Consider the following 12,895-nt stretch of genomic DNA (forward strand, 5'->3'; position numbering starts at 1 on the left):
AGGTGTGCAACATGTGCCCCAGACCTTCCCAAGCTTCCCGCTGCCATCAGGAGGACCCCCCAGCCCTTTGGGTTCCAAAGTGTGCCACAGGCACCAGGCATGATACGCATTGTGAACTAAGGTGGCCTGCCGCTAAATCTGTTGCATTTTAACGGTTGTTGATTTTTAGGAGTCTTTCACAACTTGTATTGCATTGAAGTTCAATCATTAAGTCATTGGTTTTAAAGAAAAATATTAAAAACATGAAGACGCATGTGTCTATGGCAAACATCATGAAGGTATTGTGCAAATGGCTACATTGAGGAGACGTTGCCTGAGCCAAAACATAGTCTGGCTCAGTGTGCGAGAAGTCACAGCTCATCTGAGCATTACACCTAGTGAGTGTTGCTTTGGGTACATCTCTTCAGTTCAGTTGAGTCTGAGCTTACCCACCTGGAAAATACAAGGGTTGGAGTAGGTCAGTGGTTCTCGGCCCTGCCCTCACCTTTGAATCACCTGGGAAAAATTTTAAAATACTGATGCCTGTCATTCTCTGCAGACCAACTCCATGATCATCTCTGGGGTTCGGCCAAACATCAATATTTTTTTTTAATGTTTGTTTGTTTATTTGTTTATTTATTTATTTTTTGAGAGAGAGAGAACATGTGCACATGTGAGCAGGGGAGGGGCAGAGAGAGAGGGAGAGAGAATTCCAAGCAGTCTTTATGCTGCCAGTGCAGAGCCCAATGTGGGCCTTAATCTCACGAACCATGAGATCACAACCTGAGCCGAAATCAAGAGTCAGACACCCAGTCAACTGAGCCACCCAGACTCCCCCAGACATCAGTAGATTTTAAAAGCTTCTTCAGGTGATTACATACAGGCAGGATTGAGAACCAGTGGATATAATGATATCTGAACTTCCTAGGATAAACTAATTTTCTGGCCCCTTGGGTAGACTATAAAATACTGTTTCAGTAACAGTGGGGGAGGGTCATCACCCTCTTCAGGCTTGGCCATAACCAGCGTGATATTTAACCACTGGGCAAGCCCGGTCAGCACAGGTCTATAATCCTCCTGAGGGCAGGGACTATGTCCTTTATGTGGATCTTACCTGTTGGTACCATGGTGCATGGTATAGAGTAGGTGCTTAATAAATGTTGGATGAACATGTTTTATTAGGATATGTAGGATTAATCATCAGAAATTTGTAACCAAACTCACAAGAGACTGGTTTTTATGCCTAATTTCCAGGTTATTTGTTCCTAAAAGGAGCTCTCAGGGTTCAGGAAGTGGAACCAGTCTTTGTCCCAATGCAGTCTCTTCCTGGCGAAGGGGATCCAAAGGTTACTTGGAGAGCACAGAGCAGAAGTTGGATCTTCTTATGTGCTATTGTTATCAAGTTCTGGTGATCGGATGGCCCGGTCTCCATTTCTTCAAGGCTATTTTAACGTACAGGGTCAGGATCAATCATGCAGAGCCAGATGATGAATGACAGATGCTCATCGTCCCACTTTCCCTTTTCAAATATTCATGCAGACCACCACCCTGCCGTGCACAGTCGTTACCACAACAGTTTCTTAAGTGCTGGACAGGTTCACGTGGAGTTTGGCTGCTTGTTAATGACATACTCAAGGCAGGCACTTTAATCTCGGTAAGGTCACTCCAAAGCACTCTGCAAGATGGGTTACTTCTGGAAAGCTGTCCTGTAGACAGCTAATCCCATCCTTCTTGAGGGCTTGACTTACAGAGACGGCATCTGCTGACCTTTCTTTTTGGGAGCCACCTTATTTTGAGGGCAGTAGCGTTTGTCCACCGTCTACAGTTACCACAACTAAAAATACTTGGGAGGGTGAAGAAACTTCAAGGGGACTTTGCAGCCAGGACTGTATTCCTTGTATTTTGCTACCATATTTCAAGGCGGTAGCCTTTTCATTGTACTGAGCTGCATGTTACCTGCTAGACCAGTGTTTTGTGTCATGGTTGATTAGAAGCAGATCTTTATGCTGAGCCTTGTGATTATGTTGCCTTTTCCCTGCGAACGCACCCAACAGCCACGTTGCCTGTGATTTTCCTGATGGCACTATGACCACTTAGCCTCAGCATACAGAATTAGCCACCTTCCCCATGCATCATGCCAATGCTTCACTTTTCTCCGGCCCGTGTGAACTTCCATCCTTCTGTGGCAGCCATAATCCCCTACGTGCCACCACCATCTCCGGGTCCGGTGGTCTAATCGGAGCACTCCCACGGAGACCTAAGACCAGAGGAACAGAGGCGTGCTGGTGTCGTGTGTGTGCTGGTGTTTGTCTAAGGAAAAGCATGGAGTGTGCCGCTGTGGTTCCACGCTGAACGGTGGGTATGTTCCTCCACCTCTGCCCGCCTTCAATGCCAGTGAGCTGTGTGAGTGCCACCCAGCGTCATTCAGCTGCCAACAGTCCGAGTCCACGCGTGCATCTGCTAGGCTCCAGCACTTGCCGCCCTGCTTTCCAGTGTGCTCGAATCGAGGGAGGTCCTTCTTCCGTATAGAAATGTTAGAGGAACGCTGAGGACTTGCTCTTATATAAGGAAACTCTTCCTTAAAGTTAATGTACATTTTCCCTCCATTTCGCCTAATTGCACCAGGGGAGGTATATGTATGTCCTTGCACATCGATACAACATTTATGGAAGGACATACAAGAAACTGGAAGCAGTGATTATTTTAGGGAATGTGACTTGATGAACTGGGGTAGGAAAGAGGCCTTAATTTTTTTAATTTAAGAACCTTTTGTGCTGTTTTAGACCACTTCCTCGTCCATTAAATAAGAGATTCTATCTGAAGGATCAGATGGTCTTCTGAGCCCCTTTTCTGAGAGTCTGTAATTCTCTTGAATGGAGGGGTACATTTTGTATTTCTTTCTCCAACCTTTTTAATGGAATTCAACTCTGCTGATTATTTTAGAAACACCTCCTTTTCCCACCATTGCCGGAGAATGAAATTTTCCATGCTGTGAATTCTCTAGGTAAATGAGTCTAATCCCTTTACACTGCTGAACTTTGGAATAACTTCTGATGGAATATCTATAAATCGTATGACATACCTTCCCATCTTCCCTGTTTCTCTGCAGCTATACTGAGGTACGTATAGTTCACATATCACAACATTCACCTATCCAAAGTTCAGAGGCATTTAGTATATCCACAGGGATGTACAAACATCACCATGCTCTAATATTAGAACATTTCAACACCCCCAAAAGAAACTCCATCCCATTAATCTGTCACTCCCACTAAACTATTTATGTCCTTATGGATTTGCCTATTCTGGATATTTCACACAGATGGAATCATCTCACATGTGGTCTTTGGTTTCTATCCTCTTAAACAGAGTAAATAGTATTTTACCATTTCTTGATAGTATAAGCTTCTTATCATTGACACGGTGCTCACGAGAACCTCAAGACTACGGAGGCAGGGAGGCTGTTGGCCTCTTGATTCCATGGCCCATTACCATGCAGGGGACTCGGTCAGCTCTCTGCTGCCCAGGCCGTCAGGCGACCTCTGGAATACCTTGTCTTATGACCTTGGACTCTCATTTTAACAATCATTTCCTTTCTGATTGTCCCACTTTTGCAAATTAGTTCTCCATTAGTGCATAAACTGGATCCGACCGGAGGTCCACATGTCTTGTCTTGACCTAGGCTCATAATGTAACTCAACTGTAAACCTCTTTGATGCATTTCTCCTCCTGGAGTGATTAAAAAAGCTGAAACCTTCCCTTCTCTTGTTGCTATCTTGAGCAACTCGTATCATTCAGTCAGCTAAATTCCATCTTGGAGATAAATCCCGCACAAGTATTTTATGATCTCTCTGGTTTAAGCAGCGCTAAACCCTTTGATTCCTTATATCCTTCCTCTCCCCTTTCTTAAAATAGTCTGTAGTTTGTGTCAAGGATTTCATTGACTTCCCTTTCTCTAAAATTGTATAATTGTGAAAGAACAGGTTCCCTTATTTCCCTCGAAGAGCATGCATAATCAAAACATTCTCGAATGCAAACCTCCAGGCAGGGTGGGGCCGGGCAGCCCCTAAATCGGCAGGGCAAGTGTTTGCCAAGTCTAAGAGCATTTGAATGTTTGGCTCAGAGAGAGGCTATCTGACATCTGAACTATCCTAAAAAGCAGAGTCTCTGCAAGTACTCCCTTTACCTTTTGGTAGGAATGGAGCAAAGTGGGGAAGAGCCGCGGGCCTGGGTCCGACTCTCACAGGGGCTGTTTGCAGTTTGAGTCCATCTGGCAGGGAGGGGATTGTCGCCATTCTGAATTTAGCTGGAGGACATGGCAGGGTCTAACCGGGAGTGTGTCGTGGGAATTTGAGATTCCAGGGCTTCTCTCATGCTCAGTATCAGGATAAGCCCAGAAGTTTGGGGCACCCATTGCCGAGAGCGGCTCTGAGACGTGAATCTGGAGACCCGAGAAAATTCAGTCTGTGTCGGGGAAACCACCCCTTGTTGGCCTGCCTTGGGCGGAGAAGGGTGGTGAGTAGCAAAGTGCCTGGCGCACAGCAGACTCTAGTAACTCCCTACCAAGTGACCAGATCTCACGTGTTGAGTCTGAGCAGTTGGTAGGAACTGACACCAGATGCTGAGGAAGATCTTCACACCGTAGGCTTGGCGGGAGATGCCGTGACTTAGGCTCGATCTGCCGCAGGTGCAGGGGAGTGACTGGAGAGAAGCAGAATGTACGGCGAGTCACCGTGGGAGGTGAGAACAGAGTCTGAGCTTGAAGACGTGGAGGTGGCCCCAAGGTGGCCTTGGAGTTGGGCACCAGAGAAGAGTTTGGGTACATCCAGCTCTGGGTGACCTGGTAACCAGGGGGCTCGCTGAGCTCAGATCCGGGCAGACTAGCAGACAGGATACGCTCGCCCCAGGGGAGGTAGCCAGAATCCCGGCGGCCTGCACAGCCGCTGTGCCCTGGGCCCGCATTGGCCCCACCAGGAAGCAACTCTCCATACGTGGCCCAGCACTGCCCTCTGGTGGCCAAGCCCATGAGCTGCTCACTGGCTTAGAAGGATTCCCGGGGGAGCCTCGTTTGTTTACAGCTTCCTAGCAGATGCCCTCAGCATTTGGGCTTTGGGGCTAATTTAACTAATCTACATGAACCCACTCCTGCTGTGATATGAGTACAATAAGCAGGGAGAAGAAATGTACTCCGCGCCTCTGGTTCCAGACAATTCAGTTAGCCTTTAAAAACTACCATTAGTAACACCGCATGGGACCGGCATTGTGCTCGGCCCTTTACTCGCGTCCTAGAACTAATCTCCAGGAGAGGTGCTGTGATTACTCACGTTACAGAGGAAACATCAGGCTCAGAGAGCAAGTTTCACTCCTGCTGCAAGACCGGGACGTTTGCCTCCGGTGCACTCTACCTGTTAACCGCGGTATCCTGCCCCCGCCCCCACCCCGGACAGTGGGAATGACGGGAATGGAGGGGGCAGGGGCGCTTGTATTTTATCTTCTGTTTTACAAGTATATTTTAATGATGCGTATTGGGAGACGTGGTTTTATAGGAATAGGGTCGCTCTTTTTTTGACCCCCTGAAGAGTCAGGAGAGCAGCTTTATTCTGTCTGTTCCTCTGCGCGCGCAGACCCAGGGCCAGCAGAGCGCATTTCTCAAGGCCGATTTCCGCCCCAGGTCGAAGCTTTTTGCTAGCCACTAGGGGCTGCCCCACCGGGGAAAATGGAAAATGGTGGCACGTGGACGTGCGGCATCTTTGGAAGAGCTTAGACTGGAGGTCGCTGGGAAGTCTGTACAGGAGAACCATTGCTGGGTGGAAGATGTGTGCTAAGTCCTCTGTTCCCCAGTCTGTGACGCTACCAGCGGACGGCAGTGCCCGCTCTCGCCTGCAGGTGGCAGCCACGGCTCAGTTTCGTGCCTGGGATCCCACGGTTGACCAGGGGTCTCAGTTCTCTATCCACCTGAGGGGACTTAACAGACTGCCCATGGCCGAGGGGAGGGGGAAGGAGTGCACCCCCAGAGATCCTGACTTCTCTGGTCTTGGGTGTGGCCCGGGCCTTGGGATTTTTAGAGCTCCCAAGTGCTTGTAGAGGGAGTGGCTGACGCTGGCATTTCTGTTGGCTTAGTGGACAGCCTGTTTCGCTTTCTTTTCTTTCACGGAACCCTGCAGGGGGAACCCGGGGATGCCCCTCCCCACCTCCGTCCCCCACCCCCACCCCCAGCGCTGTAAAGATCACCGGCTCACTTGGGGAGAGGAAAGAAAATAGGGCCCTCCCAAAACGAGAGGGAAAGAAGAAACAAGAGCCCACCCGGGGCACTTGAAGCAGTGGTAGGCAGTCGATTCCCTCGGGAAACAAATTACACGAAGCCATGCAGGGCGGCAGAGGAATATTCTAGAAGGCAGGGTGATACAGTGGGATGCTGTTCATAACAGCAGAAACAGCTGTTTCCACAGGCCTGTGACACTGGGGCACAAACCACGTTGCTGTGGCGGGCTGGGACCCGGGTGAGGCCAAGTGAAGCACTTGGTAATTATGAGAACTAATGATTTTTTTTTTTTTTAATTTTTTTTTTCAACATTTTTTATTTATTTTTGGGACAGAGAGAGACAGAGCATGAACGGGGGAGGGGCAGAGAGAGAGGGAGACACAGAATCGGAAACAGGCTCCAGGCTCCGAGCCATCAGCCCAGAGCCCGACGCGGGGCTCGAACTCACGGACCGTGAGATCGTGACCTGGCTGAAGTCGGACGCTTAACCGACTGCGCCACCCAGGCGCCCCGAACTAATGATGTTTCAATGTGATTTTTTTTTCCAATCAAAATCAATGCAAAAGAACCCATGATGAACATTTTATTTTTTATTAAAATTTTTTTTCAATGTTTGTTTATTTTTGAAACAGAGGGAGACACAGCAGGAGCAGGGGAGGGGCAGAGAGAGAGGGAGACACAGAATCTGAAGCAGGCTCCAGGCTCCGAGCTGTCGGCACAGAGCCTGATGCTGGGCTTGAACTCAGGAGCTGTGAGATCATGATCGCAGACCGTGAGATCATGACCTGAGCCAAGTCTGACGCTCAACCGACTGCGCCACTGAGGCGCGCCCCAAATATTGACAGTTTAAATTAAGGCTGGACGGGTATTTGTGTGTCCTCCTTTTGCCTCGGCTTTGATATGCAGCACAGCCCTGCTCTGGACGTCTCCAGAAAAATCCAGGCAAAGGACAGAGGGGCGTCTTCTCCCCTCTGTTGCCCGCACTTCGCCAGAGCCACCCTCTGCTGAGTGGCATCCACAGAACGTGGGGACAGGGGCGGCTGGCAGAGCAGTGCTGCCACCTAGTGGAGCCTCTATGTGTGAAAGGAGATGCCCAGCAGCCATCCCGGGGCAGCTTGTCCCGCACCTCACCTGGTAGACACTACCTGGGGCCTTGTTGGGGGGGGGGGGGGGGGGGCTGAGGCAGGGCAGCAGGGCCTGTGTGCACAGGTGGGCCAGGAGATAGGGAAGCGTGAGGTAGTGTCGCTGGGACTCCTGTAGTTCCTGCAGGCTGGGTACACCCCCCCCCGGGGCAGAAAGTTCCCGTGACACAGTCAGCAGGGCCAGAACCAGTGGGGTAACCTCGAAGCAGTCACTTACCCTCACTGTTTAGCTAAGGACGTGGAAGAGGGGGCTGCCTACGACCATGAAAGAACTGGAAGCAAAGTTCAGACCAGAACTCAGATGTGCTCACCGCTGGGTCGGTGTCTAGAGTGACTAAACTCTGCATGTGTGTATGTGCATGCGTGCATGTGTGTGCATTGTGTGTGCATGTGCATACGCGCATACGTGTGTGCATTGTATGTGTGCGCATGTGAGCACACGTGCATACCTGTGTGCATGCACGTGTGCACACATGCGTGTGTGTACATGCGTGTGCATACGTGTGTGTGTGTAAATTTGAAAACGCAGGGTGTTGGGGTAGGAACTGTAGTACAAAGGTAAGTGAAGCAGTAAGTCACAGATCCCACTTAGGATCCAGGGAATAAAAACATGTCCCCAGAAATGTGTACGAAGGATCAGGGGGTGACCATCGGTGGATGTGGGGGACGGAGAGAACTCCAGATGTGTTAGGATTTCAACAGATGGAGGTGACCGGGCGGGAGGAGGAAGGGCGGCCGTACCCGCAGGCGTGCGGAATGTCGGGTGGGTGTCAGTCTGGGACCTGTGTGCTCAGCTCATAGGCAGAGGGGGCCCTTGATGATGTCTGGGCAGAGCAGTGACAGCTCAGAGCTGTGTTTCCAACAGGCTTGACTAAGGAGGACCATGCCGTCTGAGCCAGTGTGAACGGACTGGTCTGTGACATTGGTCGCCTCGAACCCTGATCACTTTTTGGCCAAATGGCTTGTGACCCACGTGTAGCTCAGATCCCCACGTCTTCAAATCACTAACTGCTGAAGTCCAAAAAGTGGTTTCAGTCAACCTGTGGAAGGCAGGAGGAGACTGTCAAATTTGCTTCTTCCTTTTGCTGTGGAGCAATGATTGATGGTCAAACCATCTTTATCTCCGGAGCTCAGAGTGATTTAAAACACAGAACTATTAGTAGTTCCTTACAGAAATGGCTAGAGCCACAAAAAAAAAAAAAAAAAAAAAAAAAAAAAGCCTGTGTGTGTCTTCAGCCCTGAATTTCAAGCAGTGGATCAGAGGCAGTGGATTGCTCAGAGCTGCGAGGGAGAAAGGTGGGCGCGACCCGGACCCGGTGGGCGCTGAACCGTGTGCCCAGCAACGGGCCCCTCAGGCCTCAGAAGCGGCCCAGAGATCACAGTGCGGAATTTGGATCCCCGCCTGGGGGGCTGTCTGGGGTCCCTCATGGCTGACAGGACTGACTCCCGCTTGAGGGCAACCCAGCTGGTGTCACCACTCTGAGCTCTCCCCAAGGAGGCTCAGACGAAGGGGGAAGAGAGAGGCGGCAGGAGACTCTCTATTTAAGGCTCCCTCCGAGCGCCAACAACCTGCTAAGGTCGCAGCTGAGCTGCGCTTCCCACGGGAAATGGCCTTCTTGTGCCCTGTCCCACGGAGCCTCCCGGAAGGTGACAACGTGGCCCACGGGGCTGTGCCCTTTTGGCCGCGGGGAGATTATTTTCGGCTGCAGGTTTTATCAGGTACCTTTACTTATTGATCGCTCCTGACACCAAAGACCCTGTGAGGGTCCGGATTTACTGTAAGGACTGAAAGCAAGTCACTTACAAGGTAAAAAGTCGTGTCCTTTTAACCTTCGGACAAGTGGTCACCGTGTCTGAAGGGTCACTGTCTGTGCTGCGTCCCCAGGCGGTGGCGGGAATGAGCCTGATAGAGGATGTGGGGAGAGTGCCTAACCTGCATCTGGCAGCCGAGGTCAGGGTCTCCTGTAAGGCCGCCCTTGTCATTCCCTCATCAGCATCAGCACGGCCAGGCCTCGGCCTGGCGGGAGGGGGGGGGGGGGAGGGTTGCTGGTAGGCAGAGGGGCGCTGACTTCTCTCTGCCTCCTGCCTGGACGGGCTGTGCATGTGAGGAGAGCATGTACACCACCCTATGCAGCCCAGGGAGGGGCTCACATCCCAAACCCGCCCTCCTCCCAGAGACCTGCAGGCCTTTCCGCGGTGCAGGTGGAGATGTGACCGGCTCAGACGGCCATAAGCTGGTGGGCGCAACCAGGGACACAAAACAGGAGGAGATCTTAAGTTTCTAGCTTGAGGAGACTTCTCAGAAAAGCTGGCTTTTGCCCCTGCAGTGGTACCGAGATGCCCTCAAAACGGGCGCTCACGGGGTATGCCTTGTTCTTCAGGCCTTCACACCCGTTGCCCATGGGACAGACCCCAGGCCCAAAATAGGTGCAGCTGCTACGGAGGCTCATCTCACCCAGAGCTGAGGCCGAGCCGTATTTGGAAACGTATGTCCCCCCACCCCCGTCCTTCCCCGCCCTCCCCACTCTGAGCTTTGAGGCCTCAAGACCTGGGTCCTCCCTCCCTGTCCTGCTCTAGCTTTCTTGGGGACCTCTTCTCTCATTCCCTGTGCCTGGGCCCCTAGTAAGCAGCGGGTAAATGACAGATGAATGAAGGAGCATCGAAAGAAACACAGGCCTGAATCTTCTAGCAGCCAAGCTTGGGGGAGGCTCTGGCCCTGGGGCTCACGAGCTGCCAGCCTCCAGCCTTGACACCTCACCCCCACGGGCCTCCTCTCCGACACTTGATTCTCCCTTCAGGCTCCTGAGCTGGTGTGAATTGCAAACACCCATTGTTTCAGAAAGCCAAGAAAATCAAGTTGGGGGTTAGGATGGCTCACAGATTTGTAGAGACCCCTGCTGGGGTATTGTGACTTTGCTCGGGATCCTAGGAGGCAGTCAGTACAGAAAGAACAAAGAAGACCACAGGGTTTTCCCCAAGGGCACACAATCTCCACCACTGTACTTTTCTTGCCAGGAATTCCGTTTGGCCTAAAGCACTGAGCCCCTGCTGTTCACAGAGCACCTGGATCACTGCTAAAGGGATTGACTTTCTTATGCTCTTAAAAAAGCGTGTCACCCTGTCACCTTCCTCTGTTTCCCATTACCTCTGTGTTTTGTTTTTCATCATTATTACTTGAGTGCTTGTGTTTCCCTTACTGTCCTGGAGGTCCGAGGTTCTGGCTTACTTTGATTTTTTATGCTTGAGTCACTGGGTACCCCTGTGTTGATGATAACTGTCCCCCTTTTTTTTTTCTTCCAATCTAAGCTGCCCTTTCTCTCAGCAAGCTGGTGTCAGGTTTCTTGATGAAGGTGGTCTAAGAGTGTATATCACCTGCTCCCCTAAATCTCCTCAGGGCTCCTGAGCGAGGGTCATGTGTACTTTGATAAAATGCTCAGAAGGCCCACAAATGCCCGGGTGGTGGGGGCTCCCGGCTCCTCACTGCCATGGAAAGCCTGAAACATCTTAGCTAAAAATAATCAGTGCCCTAATGGCCTGCCTCCGGACGCATGAGAGCCTCGGGAATGTCTCGGCATTGCTCAGGGTAAACCAGATCACTGCTCAGCTCCAGCAGGCGGCCTCAGAACCTCTGAACCTCAGCTGTTTTTCACAGTGGGATTATTGGTAGGGGCAGAAATAGAGCTCCGTGTCCTGGTGGCTTCCTCAGCCCACATTCCTAGGCACACTTTGCTTTATTAAAGCTCTCAGCTGTCCCCGTGATCCAAGCGTGGAGAAAGGAGAGACAGCCCTCAACAGCTGTTGGCGGGCTGCAAACCAGCCAGTTTGCCCCCATAAGGACATGTTACTCTTATTAGAAGCTGTGTCCCTCTTATGTCCTTAAGAAGGGAGCCATCTGCCAATCATAAATCAAGATCTCGTCTGTTCCAAATACAGAAGAAGTTGGCCATCTTAGTCGGCAATCCCTTTATAGCTGACGAATTTTTTTTTTAATCGTGTGCTCCAGCATGTATTTCTTGTGTAATTAAAAATCATAAAAGGTAATAAAAAATAGAAATCTGCTAAGAGACTTGAGGCTCCATAAAGAATCCAGAAAGTCAGAGGTTTCTGGACAGCATAAGAGTCACAGGGAGAGGAAATAAATAACTTCCATGCTCAAACCTCAGGGGAAAAAAAATAAAAGAGAAAAGGGAGGCTGTTTAGAAAAAGGAAAAGTAATCTGAAGTGGCCCTTAATTTGGAGGTAGTGGGGTTCTACCTAAAGAAGTTAGCCAGAAGCGGAGGGACCCTGCACCCTCTTTTGTCATCCTGTTTTGGGGCTCACGTGCAGCAGAACCAGTGGGTACTGCAAATGGGCGAAAGATCACCCACGTTCCTACCAAACGGTCATCTGGCCCAAAGGAGGGAAGACTGTCTGAAGAAGGGGTGGGCTGAGTGGGTGGGCAAGAGAGGGTTGCGGTGGAATCCCTGGAGGAAATCAACACAGAGAGTCAGTAGTTAGAAAAAAATTCACACTCTGGGTTTTGTCAGCCCCGTCCTAACACACCTGTGCCGATGCCCCCATCTCCCCAGTGTTTCTCAAGTCGGTTTTGCCCGCTGCTCTTTGCGTTTTGGGGTCTAGAGAGATTCCCAGCTCTGCCATTTTGACCTTGAGCAAGTTATTCTATTTCAGTGTTCCACGGAAGACGTGAGGCAGTGTGTGCTGGGAGCCCACAGTAAGGGTTCAATAAATAGTGCCTGAGATCATCATCCTCCCCTCCGCTCCCAGGCAAGGCTTCCTCTCTCCTGCTGTGTGGCCTGCTGAGTCCCTATTTGGAAGGGGATCGTGGTTTCATTTCCCCTCTGCAATAACAAGGCCTGTATTTTCTGCAATCATGACATTATGACTTACGTTCCCTTGTTTTACAGAGCAAATGCACTGGCAAAGTTGTTCGTAACAGGAACTCTTAGGAAATTTGCTTTTTCCGTTTTACCCTTCACAAAATTAAAGCCTACTAGAGATAGTCATGGATCTCTTCCAGAACCAACTGTTCATCACCTTCTCCTTTGTGGGAAATACGGTGCTTTGCTGATAAGAGGACATATGGGGTCCTACAGCCCCAGAGGTTTTGAAATTTGTGGCCCCAGTTCTGTGTAGAATGCATCGGGGCCTTGTCTATCAATTTATGAAGTCTGAAGTTCTACAGAATAAGTTTACTTCAAACATGGCCCTTCCTTCATTCCTTCCCTTCCTCCCTCCCTCTTTTCCTTCCCTCCTTCCTCCCTTCCTTCATTCCTTCCTTCTCTCTTCCTTTCTTGTATTTTAGTATGTATTTTTTCAAAGACTATTTCAGAAAACATAATCATAACATCACATTATACCTTGAAAATGAACAAGAACCCCGTGGCACTATCAAATATCCAGTCAATATTCAAATTTCACCAATGGGGAGGCGCGTGTGTGTGTGTGTGTGTGTGTGTGTGTGTATGTGTGTGTGTTGTGTGTATGTCCCTCACAAGGCCGTGCTGAGCACTCG

The sequence above is a fragment of the Neofelis nebulosa genome, chromosome 16 (assembly GCF_028018385.1).
Source record: "Neofelis nebulosa isolate mNeoNeb1 chromosome 16, mNeoNeb1.pri, whole genome shotgun sequence".
Taxonomy (NCBI): Eukaryota; Metazoa; Chordata; class Mammalia; order Carnivora; family Felidae; genus Neofelis; species Neofelis nebulosa.